The following is a 15,467-nucleotide window of genomic DNA, read 5'->3' as shown; positions in this document are numbered from 1 at the left end:
GTACGGTTTGGCAGGTGCCAAGGATAGTTCTAATTAGGCTCAGGGGGGATGAGCGCTTGGATACAGAGCCTGTCACCTCTACGACTGGAGGAGATGAACTCAGGGATACAGAGCCTAGGACTGGAGGGCTCAGGGGATGGGCACAGGGATACAGAGCCGGTCACCTCTAGGACTGGAGGGCTCAGGGGATGGGGGCAGGGATACAGAGCCAGTCACCTCTAGGACTGTAGGGATCAGGGTATGGTGCAGGGATACAGAGCCTGTCACCTCTAGGACTGGAGGGATCAGGGGACGGGTGCAGGGATACAGAGCCTGTCACCTCTAGGACTGAAGCAGTAAACCTGGCCTAGTGCTGTGTACACTGGCAGTGTTTATAGTACCATACTTTGTGCTTTACCGTTCTATCCTGTTTATCGCTCAGGGCTGAAAAAATAGATTGAACCAACATGTTCCCTGTATGTACCAGGATCAGTCCAGACAGTGGGTTATCTCCCCCTTCCAGCAGATGGAGTCAGATAGAACTTTGAAGGTTGCTTCCTTAAAAGGCAGTGCACCCTCTATTAATCCTCAGTATTCTCTTGACTCCAGCAGATGACAGTGGTGGCTTTCGTTCCCCACTGAGATGACTAGAAAGCTATTTTAGGAATATTCTCTATTTTCCTCAGCTTTCCTTTCTTTTGGATGGATCAAGTCTAATAAAAAAAAATAAAATCTTTGAATTTTGAATTTTCTGAGGAAATTATTTGGAGAGCTTTCCTGTAGCCTCTGCTCCTGTTTTAGTGGGAGCATTCTATAGCTTGCAGGCAGTACTATTTGCAGCTCTCCCCACCCCTCCCATCTCTGTTGTCGGGGTAAGTTAGTTTTTATTTCCTTTGACAGGTCATTTCCTCTCTTCCTCTCTCCGGGGGGTGCAAGTCGGTGGTGCCGACCTCTCCCCCTGTGGCTGCTATCCGACCGCTGCCCCTGAGATGCCGTTTTCCTTGGGGCAGCCGGCACAGAGAGACATTATTCCTCTGTGCCTCTATCTGTGGGTCGCTGAGGGATAGAGAGAGAGCAGGACTGAAGCGGAGGCTATTACCCGCTTCTTACAGCTACGAACCTGGTGAGCGTGAGGAAGAACAGGCTGAAGCAGAGGTTTTTCCCGCTTCCCGCAGCTTTAAATCTTGCCTGTTTCTCGCGTTAAGAATAGCTGGTTCCCTCGCGGCTCTGTCGGGGTTCCCCATGCCTCGTTCGTCCAGGTGCTGCGCTTGTGGAGAGCCCGGGTCAAGCCTCTCCCACGAGGGGATTTGCACAGCTTGCCTCCCTGGTGGGGAGGGACCCTCTCAACCGCCGGGCCACTCTGGTTCTCGTCTTCTGGCGCGCCTCGACGCTCAGGGGCCGGCCCCGATCATGCTGACCGTGGGAATGGTGGCCATTTTGTCTCCAGACTCGGCTGCTCCAGCGCTAACAGGAGAAGAGCAGGACGCTCCTTTTTCATCTCAGCCGCCGGTTTTGACACCCGTTCCACCTCTGGAGCCTTTTTCCTCCGTCAGGGGATCTTCCCACTCTTCCTCCTTCGGGGCCACCTCCGTTTTCCACAGATTTTGTTCTCCTGCTTCACAATGCTTACCTGGCCACAATGGGCCAGCACCAGGAATTTTTGGCGGGACCTCCTCCTCCTAAGGTACCCAGAATGGCTGATTCCACTGAGGTCTTGGGAAATGCCCAGACCGTGGGGAGTGCCCAAGGGTCAGCGGTCCCGGGACCAGGGGTACCTCTGACCACCTCAAGCTCTCCGAGGGCCCGTTTGGTACACCCCTCTGTGGGGGGGGGGGGGGGTCTGTTCTTCAGCAGGACCCGGATCTGGATGAACCTTCAACTATGGCTCAATTGGAAGGGGATGATCCTAGAGTTCTGCGGATCTTTCTGAGGGATGAGCTGGACCTCCTCATTCCACATATCCTACAGGAATTGGACATTGAGGCCCCTCAGGACCCGCCTGAGCCTAATCCACCAGCGAAGAAAGGGGACACCCTTCTGGCTGGTCTACGTCCACCGTGTAGGTCCTTACTTTCCCATCCCAGGTTCCTTCAACTGTTATCCAGGGAATGGGATTCTCCGGAGACCTCCCTCAAGGTCAGCAGAGCCATGGATAAGCTATATCCTCTCCCGGATGATTTCCTGGAGCTTCTTAAGTTTCCCAAAGTAGATTCTGCAGTCTCAGCGGTGATGAAAAGAACAACCATTCCAGTAACGGGTGGTGCAGCCTTGCGAGATCTTCAAGATCGAAAGTTGGAAGTTTATCTTAAGAGAGTTTGAGGTGTCCGCCCTGGGGGTCCGGGCGGCCATTTGTAGTTCCTTCGCTCAGAGTGCAGGCCTCCGCTGGCTTCAACAGCTGCTCAGCTCCCAGGAGTTGCCTCCTGAGGAAGCACTTCAGGCAGACCTCCTGGAGACCGTCATAGCATATGGAGCAGACGCTCTATATGACATTCTTAGAGTATTGGCCAGATCTATGGTTTCTGCAGTCTCGGCTAGACGCCTCCTCTGGCTTCGCAACTGGTCGACGGATTCTTCTTCCAAGTCACAGCTGGGATCCCTACCCTTCAAGGGCAAGCTACTATTTGGGGAGGATCTGGACCAGATTATCAAGTCCCTCGGAGAGAATAAGGTACACAAACTGCCAGAGGATCGCCCTCGTTCTTCTAGGTATTTTAATTCCACTAGAAGCCGATTCAGGAATCAACGTCGTTTCCACCAGGCAAGGACTGCAGCTCTTCATCAGCCGTCCTCTCGATCTCAATCCTGGACTCAGTCCTTTCGTGCCAGAAGACAGCCCCACTCTGGTCCGGCCCAGGGGACGTCCTCCAAGTCTTCACAATGAAGCTATGCCTGCCCACTCCCCGATCCCCAGGATAGAGGGGAGATCTCTCTCTTTTCTACGAGGAGTGGGTCAACATCATGTCAGATCAGTGGGTCCTGGATATTCTAAGACACGGCTACACGTTAGAATTTGCTCGGCCGCTAAGAGACAGGCTCCTCTTCTCTCCATGTGGCCAGTCCAGAAACAATTCATACTCCGGCAGACACTCGACAGGCTTCTGGCTCTCGGAGCGATTCGTCCGCTTCCCCCCTGGAAGTAGGCCGGGGACATTATTCGGAATACTTCGTAGTCCCCAAGAAGGAAGGTTCCTTCCGCCTGATCTTGGATCTGAAGATAGTCAACAGAGCCCTAAAGATTCCCCACTTTCAGATGGAAACCTTGTGCTCAGTGATGGCGGCAGTACACGCCGGAGAATTTTTGGCCTCCCTGAATTTGATGGAAGCTTATCTACACATTCCCATCCTCCAAGCGCATCAGCGTTTTCTGCGTTTCAAGATTCTGGGGACAGCATTTCCAGTTCCAGGCTCTACCCTTTGGTCTTGTGACCGTGCCTCGAACCTTTACGAAGGTGATGATAGTAGTAGCTAGCGCTCTCCGGTGGGAGGGAGTCTTGGTGCACCCATACCTAGACGACTGGCTCATTCGGGCAAAGTCCTCAGCCCAGTGCCACCGGGCGGTCGACAAGGTGTTGACGCTTCTTCACTCCCTCGGTTGGGTGGTCAACTTCGCCAAGAGCAGCCTTTCTCCATCTCAGTCTCTGGACTTCATGGGGGTGCATTTCGACACAGCGCTGGGCAAGGTGTCTCTGCCCCCGGACAGAGCTCATACACTCATAGCTCAGATACAGCAATTCATTGGTCTCTCGCTTCCAACGGCGTGGGATTACCTCCAGGTCCTGGGATCCATGGATTCCACCATCGATCTGGTCCCCTGGGCATTTGCACATATGCGTCCCTTACAGCGCACCTTGCTCTCCCGCTGGAAGCCGGTGTCTCGGGACTTCCAAGCCATCCTTCCTCTCCCGCAGGGAGCAAAGGACAGTCCCTCGTGGTGGTTCAACCTGTCTCATCTTCTCCAGGGTGTTCCTTTGGACATCCCGAAATGGGTAATCGTCACGACGGATGCCAGTCTCTTTGGCTGGGGAGCGGTGTGTCAGATGAGTTCTGCGCAAGGGAAGTGGACGCCGTCCCAAGCAACTTGGCCGATCAATCGCTTGGAGACCAGAGCAGAGCATCTTGTAAATGCATTGTGAAACACTTCCTACCTCTCGTCCATCATCGCGCAGTCCGAATACTCTCAGACAATGCGACCACTGTGGCCTATATCAATCGCCAAGGGGGCACGAGGAGCCGGCATGTCTCGCAGGAGACAGACAGGTTGATGGCATGGGCGGAGACTCATCTCTTCCGCCTAGCGGCTTCCCACATCGCAAGCGTAGACAACGTTCAAGCCGACTTTCTCAGTCGTCAACATCTAGATCCCGGAGAGTGGGAACTCTCAGAGGAGGCGGTGAATCTCCTGTTCCACAGATGGGGGACCCCCCCCTATCTGGATCTAATGGCAACCTCCCGGAATGCCAAGGCAGCTCAGTTCTTCAGTTGCAGAAGACAGTACGGTGCAGAGGGAGTGGATGCCTTAGTCCTCCCCTGGCCCCGTCACGTTCTCCTCTACGTGTTTCCCCCTTGGCCTCTGGTGGGCAAGGTGGTCCGGAGAATAGAGTCCCACCAGGGTCCGGTAATGCTGGACCCTGGTGGGGTCAACCTCGCAGTGGACGGACCTCTTCGTCTGGGTCACCTTCCACGCTTGCTGCATCAGGGTCCGATATCTTTCTCCCAGGCAGATCGCTTCTGTCTTGCGGCCTGGCTTTTGAGAGGCACCGGTTGAAACGGCGTGGATACCCAGAGGCCGTTATCTCGACCCCTCCTCAAGGCTAGAAAGACGTCTACCTCCATCTCCTATATCAGGGTATGGAAGTTTTTGAAAACTGGTGTGCCTCCATACCTGTGTCGCCCCGGACCGCCTCGGTGGCTCAGATCCTATCTTTTCTTCAAGAGGGACTGGACAAGGGTCTGGCCCACAACTCGCTGAGAGTGCAAGTCTTTGCCCTAGGCTCTCTACTTCATCAACGAGAGGGAACTTCCCTCTCCTCTCACTCGGATATCATCCGATTCCTCAGGGGGGTGAAGCACGTGAAACCCCCGGTCCATGCTCTTTATCCTTCGTGGAGTCTCAATCTCGTTCTCCGAATCTTGGTCGGACCACCCTTTGAACCCATGCATTCCGCGACCCTCAAGGATATCTCTCTCAAGACTGTTTTCCTGGTAGCTATCTGTTCTTCCCGCAGAATCTTGGAGCTTCAAGCACTCTCATGCAAAGAGCCCTACCTTCGTTTTACGGATTCGGGAGTTTCCTTGCGCACTGTGCCTGCTTTTCTGCCCAAGGTAGTTTCAGAGTTCCACTTGAATCAGACGGTAGAGCTTCTGTCCTTCTCAGCAGACACATCGGCGGATCTACGCAAGCTAGATGTCAAGCATATCCTCATTCGCTATCTGGAAGTCACTAATAATTTTCGCTTGTCGGACCATCTTTTTGTTCTCTGGCATGGTCCGAAGAAGGGGGCCAAGGCGTCGAAAACTACCATTGCTCGCTGGCTGAAGGAGGCGATCTCGGTGGCCTACATTGGAGCGGGTCGACAACCTCCGGTGGGTGTCAAGGCCCATTCTCTTCGAGCTCAGGCTACTTCCTGGGCGGAGATGCAATCGGTCTCGTTCCAGGAGATTTGACAAGCGGCAACTTGGAAATCGTTACATACCTTTGCTCGTCATTATAGTCTACACATACAGTCACCTACTTTTGACTCCTTTGGCTCTAGGGTCATTCGAGCAGGGCTTTCCGGGGCCCACCTTACGTAGGGAAGCTTTGGTACATCCCACTGTCTGGACTGATCCTGGTATGTACAGGGAAAAGAAAATTATTCCTTACTTGCTAATTTTCGTTGCTGTAGTACGAAGGATCAGTCCAGACGCCCTCACTGACTGTTTATTGGGTTTGGAATTGCCTCTCTGCTCAAATTGTTCTTCAGTGCCTTTTTTCCTTTGGCTGGTTAATGGTTCATTCTGCAAGTTTGTTGTTTGACACTGTTTTGTGCCATTTGCACACTTATTTGTTACTTAATTCTATTGTTCTTGATCCATCCTGATTTTCCTCTTTGTTTTGATATACTCCATACTGAGGATTAGTGCACTATCTTATAAGGAAGCATCCTTCAAAGTTCTATTTGACTCCATCTGCTGGAAGGGGTAGATAATCCACTGTCTGGACTGATTCTTGGTACTATAGGAATGAAAATTAGCAGGTAAAGAATAATTTTCTTTTCTATTTGCCAGTGTTATTTGAGCGATGGAGATTTGGGGAAAGACTGAAATACAGGGCAATGGAAGAGTGAGCCCAGGGTATGGGGCAGTATCCTATTGTGGATTTGGAACTGGTTAAAAGATAGAAAACAGAGAGTAGGGCTAAATGGTAAATGTTCCCAATGGAGAAATGTGAATAGTGGAGTACTCTAGGGATCTGTTCTGGGACTCTGCTTTTTTTTTTTTTTTTTTTAGAAGAATTCTGTTTATTGAACAGAAAAGCAAGTTTGCTTACTGTAAACGGTGTTTCCGTAGATAGCAGGATGATTTCGCCATGCTGTTTGGGACGTCCTCCGGCGGCCTCAAGGCGGAGCTTCATCTAGCAGTTACAGAGCTTTGCTCTGTGCGGCTGCGTGCATCTTCCCGCGGGGACTAGCACCCCCTGCTCCCTCAGTCTGGAATATAGCAGAGAAAAATTGAAACAAAATCCCCCCCTCCCCCTCACTCTCCTCAGGTTGTCCAGGGAGGGGGGTGGGTCTGCATGGCTAATTCATCTTGCTATCTACGGAAATACTGTTTACAGTAAGCAAACTTGCTTTTTCCCGTCGATAGCAGGGCTTAATTAGCCTTGCTGTCTGGGAGTCCCCAGCTCCCGGGTTGCGCCTCACTTGGCACAAGGGCCCCAGCCCTTAACCCTGAATCCGTTCCGCGAGCCCAACCCATCTTACCGTGGACAGCCATGGAGGGTTCACTCTCGCGAAGTGAGCCAGCACCGCCGTTCCCAGCGTTGCATCTGATGACGCCTGCTGGTCCAGACAGTAATGGGCAGTGAAGGAATGCAATGACGACCATGTGGCAGCCTTGCAGATGTCTAGGAGCGGCACGTTGAACAGGTGAGCAACCGATGTAGCCACCGCTCGGACATGATGCACCTTTACTCTGGTTGGAAGTGAGTGGGAGCGCTTAGAGTAGCAGAATCGGATGCATTGTGAAATCCAACTTGCGATGGTCTGTTTTGCAACTGGTAGCCCTGGCGCATTCAGGGTAAAGGAGACAAATAGCTGCGAGGCCCTGTGATCCGCATTGAGTTCTTCGCTTGTAGTAAGCAAGCACTCTCTTACAGTCCAGGGTATGCAACAGGCATACTATGGCATGGTTATGCAGTTTTGGGAAAAATGTGGGAAGAATAATAGTCTGATTGAGGTGGAACGCTGAGACCACCTTGGGCAAAAAAGAAGGGTGAGTCCGAAGGGTCACTTTGTCGTGGTGAAACTGCAGATAAGGAGGGTAGTGTGCCAGTGCCTGCAACTAGTTAACTGTTCTGGCCAATGTCAAGGCCACTGGGAACACCATCTTCCATGTCAAGTACTTAATGTGAGAACTGTCCATTGGTTCGAACGGAGGTAGCACGAGCTGTTCGAGAACAAGGTTCAGGTTCCAGGGCATGGGAGGTTTCGTTACTGGGGGTCTGAGATGTAGGAGGCCTCTCATGAAGCGAGACACCAATGGGTGTGACGAAATCAGAAGGCCATTATGTGGGCGGTGATAGGCTGCTATTGCACTGACATGTACCCACACCAAGGCTGTCACCAGTCCTGACGGATAGCGTGAGCAGGTAGTCAAGTAGAGTTTCGGGCAAACAAGCAAATACTTCTACCTGGTGTCACCGGCACCAGTTGGAGTATCTTTCCCCTTCAGGTGATAATTTCTTCTCATAGAGTGTTTACGCGAGGAGATGAGGATGTTTTGGACCTCGAACGAAACCCCTTGCTCTGTTAGTAATGTCCTTTCAATCTCCAGGCTGTAAAATGAAAAGAGGACTGCATCGGGTGTCTAAGATACCCCCCTCTTGCGAATGGAGATCCCTGCCGTGACCTAGGGGAATGGGTGGAGCTATTGACAGCCGGACGAGGTAGGTGTGCCACGGTTGATGCGGCCAGGCTGGGGCTATCAGGATTAAGTTGGTGACGTCTTCCATGCACTTCTGGACCGTTCGGGACAGCAGGGGAATGGGAGGGTAGGCATAGAAAAGTCCCCTCGACCACAGGATAAGAAAAGCATCCTGTGCTAATCTCAGTGGGCTTGGAAACACAGAGCAGAACTCGCGTACCTTCCTGTTGTGTACGGTCACGAACAGGTCCATGATCAGAGTACTCCACTGGGTGAATATGTCGTCCGCAACGCTCTGGTTCAAGGACAACTCATGCGGGTGAAAAACTCTGCTCAGGTGGTCTGCGTGCACATTTGCCACCCCTGGGAGATAAGTGGCTTGCAACTTGATCAAGTGCTGGGTGGCCAACTCCAGAGTGGCTACCGCTTCCTTGCAGAACCTCCAATAACCTGACCCTCCTTCCTTGTTGATGTTGAACATGGCCAACTGATTTGTCCATGTGAACCCTGACATTCTTTCCTCGAACCTGATCCATGAAGGTACTCAGGGGGTTTCAGATTGCTCGAAGCTCCAAGAGGTTTATCTGTTGAGCTCTCTCCGATGGAGACCATAGGCCTTGCATCTGCAGATGGCCTATGTGGACTCCCCCAGCCTGTGTGCGAAGCATCCGTGGTCAGGATGACTCCTTGGGGTGGCTGTTGGAATAACACACCCCTCGTGAATGGCCTCGGACTTAGCCACTAAGTGATATCCCTGCGGATGGACCAGTTAAGGTAGACTGTGTCCAACAATGGTTGCCAATATTGGGTCCACTGAGCCTTTAGTCCCCACTGTAGGCAATGCATGTGTAGCCTGGTGTGTGGAACCATGTACATCGCCGCTGCCATGTGGCCTAGGCGTGTGAGGAGTTGATAGGCTGAAGTGCTCCGAGTGGATAGCAACCACCTGGCTAAGTTGTGCAAGGCATCTGCTCGGTCGATGGGCAGGAACGCTCTATTGGATAGCATGTCAAGCCTTGCTCCTATAAACTGTAGGATTTGAGTGGGCCAGAGAGTGGACTTTTTGTAATTTATCAGTAGTCCTAGTCCCTGAAAGCAGTCATTGATTCCTTCAGATGTTGCTGCAGGGTCGAGTCGTCTGAGGTTTCAAACCAATCGCCCAGGTAAGGGAAGAGCTGAATCCCCTTTCGACGGAGGTGGGCCACCACCACTGCCAGACATTTGGTGAAGAACCTGGGGGGCAGAAGACAGGCCAAAAGGGAGCACCTTGTACTGGTAGTGCTGCCCACTGGACTGGAAGCACAGGTAGTGCCACAAGGAGTGGTGCATAGGAATGTAGGAATAGGCATCCTTGAGATCCAGTGAGCACATCCAGTCCTTGGGCTGAAGGAAGGGTATGATCGTCTTCAAGGACATCATCTTGAACTTTTCCTTGAGGAGGAATCTGTTCAGCTCCCGGAGATCCAAGATGCAGCAAAGGCTTCCCAACTTCTTGGGTATGAGGAAATACGGGGAGTAGAATCCCCTTCCCTACTGACGCAGTAGAATCACCTGGCTGGCTTGTTGGGCGAGAAGCATAGACAGCTCCTCCCAGAGGATCTGCAGTGTTGAGAGGCCCTTGCGAGAGACCGCTATCCAGGGAAGCGTGGGGAAATATTTGAAGTTTAGTCTGTATCCGTCACCGATGATGTCCAGCACCTATCAGTCGGATGCGATTGCGGACCAGGCGTTGAAAAAATGTGCTATCCTGCCCCCACCGAGGTTGATGGTGGTGGCCCTGCATGGTCTAAAATCTCTGTGGGGGTTTCGGTGCAGGGGTGGATGGCCGGCGCTGCTGCCGTTGGCCTCTGGATCTGCTCTTTTGATGAGGTTGCTGGGGAGGCTGGTGTGGCAGTTGGAAAGCCAGCCCCCGGTATGGCGGGTAGAGAAGGAATGGACGTCTCTGGAAGCTGGGTTTACGGTACACTGTATAGTAGCGCTTCGCACCCATACACAGGTCCGACGGAGAAGCCAGTGACAAAACTGCTACATTCTGCTCAGTCAGCAATGAGACTGTTTCCTGCAGCTTGTCCCCGAACAGGTTGTCTCCTTTGCAGAGGAGGTCTGCCAGCTTCTCGTGTACATCCTCTCTAATCGCACTGGCTCTGAGCCAGGCAAGACGACAAGCTGCTATGGCTGATGCGGACACTCTTGATGATGTTTCAAAAGATTTGTATATGGTACGGAGGAGGTGACATAACCCTTCCTCCATGTCCAGTACCGGTTGCGGGAACCCTGCAGGAGATGAGTCATTGCCAAAGAAGGGTTTCAGAGACTGAAGGCACTCAGAGATACTGGGTGGTGTAAAATTGGTTTTGTTGTATTTTGGCACCCAGCATGGCAGATTGGAAGGACCATTTACCAAAGTCATCCAGGTAACAGTTGTCCTTACTCGATGGCGTATTTGAGTGCAACCTCTTCTTTTTAGCGTGCTTCATGGTGGATTCTACGACAGTGGAGGCATGTGGAAGTTGAGGAGAGGTATAATATGGGGATTGCCTCATCCGGAACTTCAGGTCCATCTTTCTAGAAGTTGGTAGAGTAAAGAACAGTGACTGCCAGGCTTTTTCTAACACCATGTCCAGGACACCATGGGAAAGGAGTGCCATCGGTTCGGATGGTATGTTAAATATCTTTAGTATGCCTCTGACCTCTGCTCTTGGGTCCGGGATCTTTTTGGTCTCGACACAGAGTCTCGTTCCCACCTTTTCAATGAATTTTGAATAAGCGAGGTCCTCCGGTGGGGAGGACGGTTCAGGCAGCTCCTCAGGTGGGTCAGATGGCATCCCCGTAGATCAGGGGTGGGCAATTCCGGTCCTCGAGGGCTGCAAACTGGCTGGGTTTTCAGGATATCCCTAATGAATATGCATGAAAAAGATTTACATATGACTGAGGCAGAGTGCATGCACATCTCTCTCGTGCATATTCATTAGGGATATCCTGAAAACCCGACCGGTTTGCGGCCCTCGAGGACTGGAATTGCCCATCCCTGCTGTAGATGATCCCAGGGATGAGGGGACGAGTCCTGTGAAACTGAACTCGGTCAGGGAGAAAACTGAGAAGGGGAATGAGGTCTCTTCTGCGGCTTCCCCTTAGAAAGTTGTGCTTCATCTCCAGACGATGAACTAGCCGGTTTGGTTGCTGGGTTCCAGGGACACAAAAAGCCCAAACAGAACACCCGAGATCTGGGAAATGGCCGGCTCTGCCAGAACTTTCCTGTTGGGGGCTGGAGAGGGCCATGACTTCGGCTGTTTTTCCCTGCTTGGAGGGGGTTGTATGCCCCCCTGAGGGACCCAGGATGGCAGCAAGCAGAAATTTAGAGTCCAGATCCCAACGTCGGTACGATCTATGGAAGGTGATGTCATTCCAGCAATGGTTCCTGCAGCTAAAGGGATCTCCTCTTCTGTTTGGACACAGAAGAGATGTCCGAGTACACCCGCAGCGATGAAGAAGAGGAAGCTTCAGAGTCAGGGTATTCAGATAAAGAATCAATGTCCAGCGCACCTTCCCCAAGCGAGTCACGTCGATGTTTTTATGTGACCGGCTTCGTCAAGGTCTTGTGACGTGACGCAGCCAGTTCCCAAGGGCGATCCCGCTCCGTTGGTGCATCATGGGGCCTCACACTGCGTCGTGTGATCGCCTGATGCATGCATGGGGTGATTCTGTGTCGGCGTCCTGGGCCGGTTGACATGCTTGGGCTCTTGCGTTGGCTTCACTTGTTTCGGCTTCAAGTCAGGTAGACGGCGCTCCCACTCACATCACTGCGACGCATGGCTCGGGCTCTTGGGCCGTGGTGATTGCCCCATTGGGCCCGCAGGAATCTTGGGTTTTTTTGAGCCCTTACCTTGGGGCCCAAGGGAGGAGGCCCTCTTCCTTTTCTCGGGTCGCTCTGTGCTGGGTCCGGGCGAGGAATGGGACTCCGATGGTAAGGTGGAAGAGCCCCCATAGTCCTTCCTGAGCCATGCCATCTTCTCTGCCCGTTGTCGCTGGGCCCAGGGGAAATGCGACCACAGTCGCGGCAGAATGACTGGTCATGGTCCGGGCCCAAGCAGACGTAGCAATAATTGTGGCCGTCGGTGATAGACATCACCTTACTGCACTGGCAGTATTTGAAGCCCAGGCGGTCTTGGCCCCATGAGAGCACTGAAAAGTGCTGGTTTTTCCTTTTTCATCTTCTTTGAAGAGATGAAGCGAAAAGCTCCGCATGCGATCGGCAGCGCAGAAAGAACAGGCCGAGGGAGCAGGGGGCGCTAGTCCGCGTGGGAAGACGCATGCAGCCGCACAGAGCAAAGCTCTAACTACTAGAAGAAGCTCCGCCTCAAGGCTGCTGGAGGACGTCCCAGACAGCATGGCTGATTCAGCCCTTTCCTTCGATGGGAAAGGTTATTAACAACAATTAACCACTGGTGACACAGTATAATATACTAGTGAAATGCAATATCTTAATAATACATAATAGAAAGTACAGATTAAGCAAGAAGTAGTGCATGAAAACATCTCCGAACACCTTCAGCCCCTTTTTCCTCTCCTTCCCCTCCTAACTACCCCACAGATGGTCTTTATATATGAAACATATTCATAATCAGGCTATGGACTCTAGTAGAAAACAACTGGGTCCACTGCTGTAATCCAAATTATAGCTACAAAATAAAAGGTTCCACATTAAGCATCGCCACTCAGGAAAAGGATCTAGGTGTCATTGTTTAAAACATTTATTTATTTTTAATTTTTATATACCGACATTCTTACATCCGATGTAAATCATACCGGTTTACATTAAACAGAATAGCAGGAAATAAATTTCCATAGTCTAATACAAAGAACATTTCTAATTAAAATTATTAACAAGCGAAAAGAAAAGGTAAAGAATTGGAATAAAGTTTAAATAAAAGAAAAATATAAAATATAAAACATGCTGAAATCTTCTGCTCAGTGTGCAGCAGCAGCAAAGAAAGTAAACAGAATAGGATTATTAGGAATGGAATGGAGAATAAAACAGAGAATATCATAATGCCTCTGTATCACTCCATAGTGCGATCTCATCTTGAGTATTGTGTTTAGTTCTGGTCATCACATCAAGAAATATATAGCAGAATTAGAAAAAGTACAGAGAAGGACAACCAAAATGATAAAGGGGTTGGAACAATATGAAGAAAGGCTAAAGAGGTTAGGACTCTTCAGCTTGGAGAAGAGACAGCTGGAGGGAGATATGATAGAAGTCTATAAAATAATGAGTAGAGTGGAACAGGTACATGTGAATTGGTTGTTTATTCTTTCAAAGAGTATAAAGACTAAAATAAGAGAAAATATTTTTTTACTCAACGCTTAAAGCAGCTCTGGAATTCATTGCCAGAGGATTTGTTAAAAGCTATTAGTATAGCTCTGTTTAAAAAAGGTTTCGACAAGTTCCTGGAGGAAAAATCCATTAACCTCTATTAAGGTAGAGTTGCAGAAATCCACTGCTTATTCTCGGGATAAACAGCTTGGAATCTCTCTACCCCTTAGGGATCCTGCCAGGTACTTGTGACCTGGCTTGGCCACTGTTGGAAACAGGATACTGGGCTTGATGGACCCTTGGTCTGACCCAGTGTGGCAAGTCTTATTGGAGAAATTACTTACCTGATAATTTTGTTTCCCTTAGTGTAGACAGATGGACTCAGGACCAATGGGTTTATGCTCTGCTGCCAGCAGATGGAGATGGAGTTAGGTTTCAAAACTGATGCCCTGATCTAAGGATTGGATGACAGCTTACCCGTAATCTATTGGAATCGATATCCACTCCACCATTCTTGGGCAGCCGTGGGTGGGATGCTGAGTCCATCTGTCTACACTAAGGAAAACGAAATTATCAAGTAAGTAATTTCTCCATTTCTTAGTGTGTAGCCAGATGGACTCAGGGCCAATGGGATGTAGAAAAGCTACTCCCGATTGAGGTGGGAGGCCGCCCTTGCCAAGGCTGCATCCTCCCGGGCCTGAACGTCCAGGCGATAGAACCTGGAGAAAGTGTGCAAGGAGGACCACGTCACCGCTCAGCAGATGTCAATGGGTCACAGCAGTCTAGCTTCTGCCCATGAGACCGCCTGAGCCCTGGTGGAATGAGCTATAACCTGAAGTGGTAATGGCTTTCCTGCCTCCACATAGGCTCCTGTGACCACCTCCTTAATCCAGCGAGCTAGGGTAGCTCGTAAAGCTGGTTCGCCCTGCTTCCTTCCACCATGAAGGACAAACAGGCGGTCTTGTCTTTCGAACCAGTTCTGAAACTTCCAGTTACCGCACCAAAAGTCTACTGACATTCAAATGGCGGAGGACTACCTTGGGTAAGGATGGAACGGTACAAAGCTGCAACGCTCCTGAGTCATCTGGAGGAACGGTTCCCGACGCGACAATGCCTGTAGTTCAGAGATGCATCATGCTGAGCATATAGCCATCAGGAACACAGTTTTCAGGATTAATAAATGCAAGGAAAGCCATTCAGCAGCCAAAAGGAGGACCCTGCTAAAAAAAAAAAAAACCCAAAACAAAACAAAAAACTCCAGTACTAGATTAAGATTCCACAAGGGAACTGGCCACCATATGGGTAGCCGTACGTGCTTCATCCCTTTCATAAAACAGGCCACGTCTGTATGAACCGATAGGCGGGTTCCGTTCACTTCGCCCCCTGCTGAAGCAGGTCCCTGGGCGGTGGGAGGCACAGGGGGGTCTCCACCAGGAGTCTCCGCATGCCCGCATACCACGGACGCCTGGGCCAATCTGGAGCTACTAGTAGGACTAAGCCCCAGATACAAATCTTTTGAATCATCATCAAGATTCCGAAACCCTGCAGAGTCGGGCATTCAGACAGCGAGCGGCAATGAGGACTCGAAAGGGACCCATTCGCAGGACGTTTAATTCATAGCCCCAGCCGGGGAACACACTCGCGTACCTGAAGGGGACCTTGTCATCGAATTTACAGTACATCATGGCACATGGCAATAACTTCAAAGTTAAGTACTTGTTGTGGCACTTTGCAACTATTTTTAAGTTAAGTATCTCACTAACAAATTCCTGAAGCAACCGATGATTATACAATACTGCACACAGAAGCTTGCCCAGCTCTGACAGGTTACCCGATATATTTATCAGGAACCTAGTGCTATATGAAGGTTGCTTTAGCTAACACAGTAATTGCATTTTACAAGTTCTTTACAAAGTGGGAAATGAATATATATATATTTGATGTTGGATGTTTTTCTCACCATAAGAGGTTTTGTTTATATATAGTATTTTCAGCTGCTTAAGCAGCAAAGTCCATGCCAGGAGCCAACTACCTGACCAAGGCACACCTC

At 50.7% G+C, this 15,467-nt stretch overlaps 1 protein-coding gene across 6 annotated transcripts in view; it reads right to left on the bottom strand.

The window, feature by feature from the left end:
- LOC115080763 overlaps positions 1 to 15,467 on the bottom strand; it is a 168,623-nt gene that overhangs the window by 71,975 nt on the left and 81,181 nt on the right. The window lies entirely within an intron of this gene.

Source organism: Rhinatrema bivittatum, chromosome 19 (genome assembly GCF_901001135.1).
Source record: "Rhinatrema bivittatum chromosome 19, aRhiBiv1.1, whole genome shotgun sequence".
In the NCBI taxonomy this organism is placed as follows: domain Eukaryota; kingdom Metazoa; phylum Chordata; class Amphibia; order Gymnophiona; family Rhinatrematidae; genus Rhinatrema; species Rhinatrema bivittatum.
This window is presented reverse-complemented; position numbering and strand designations above follow the sequence as displayed.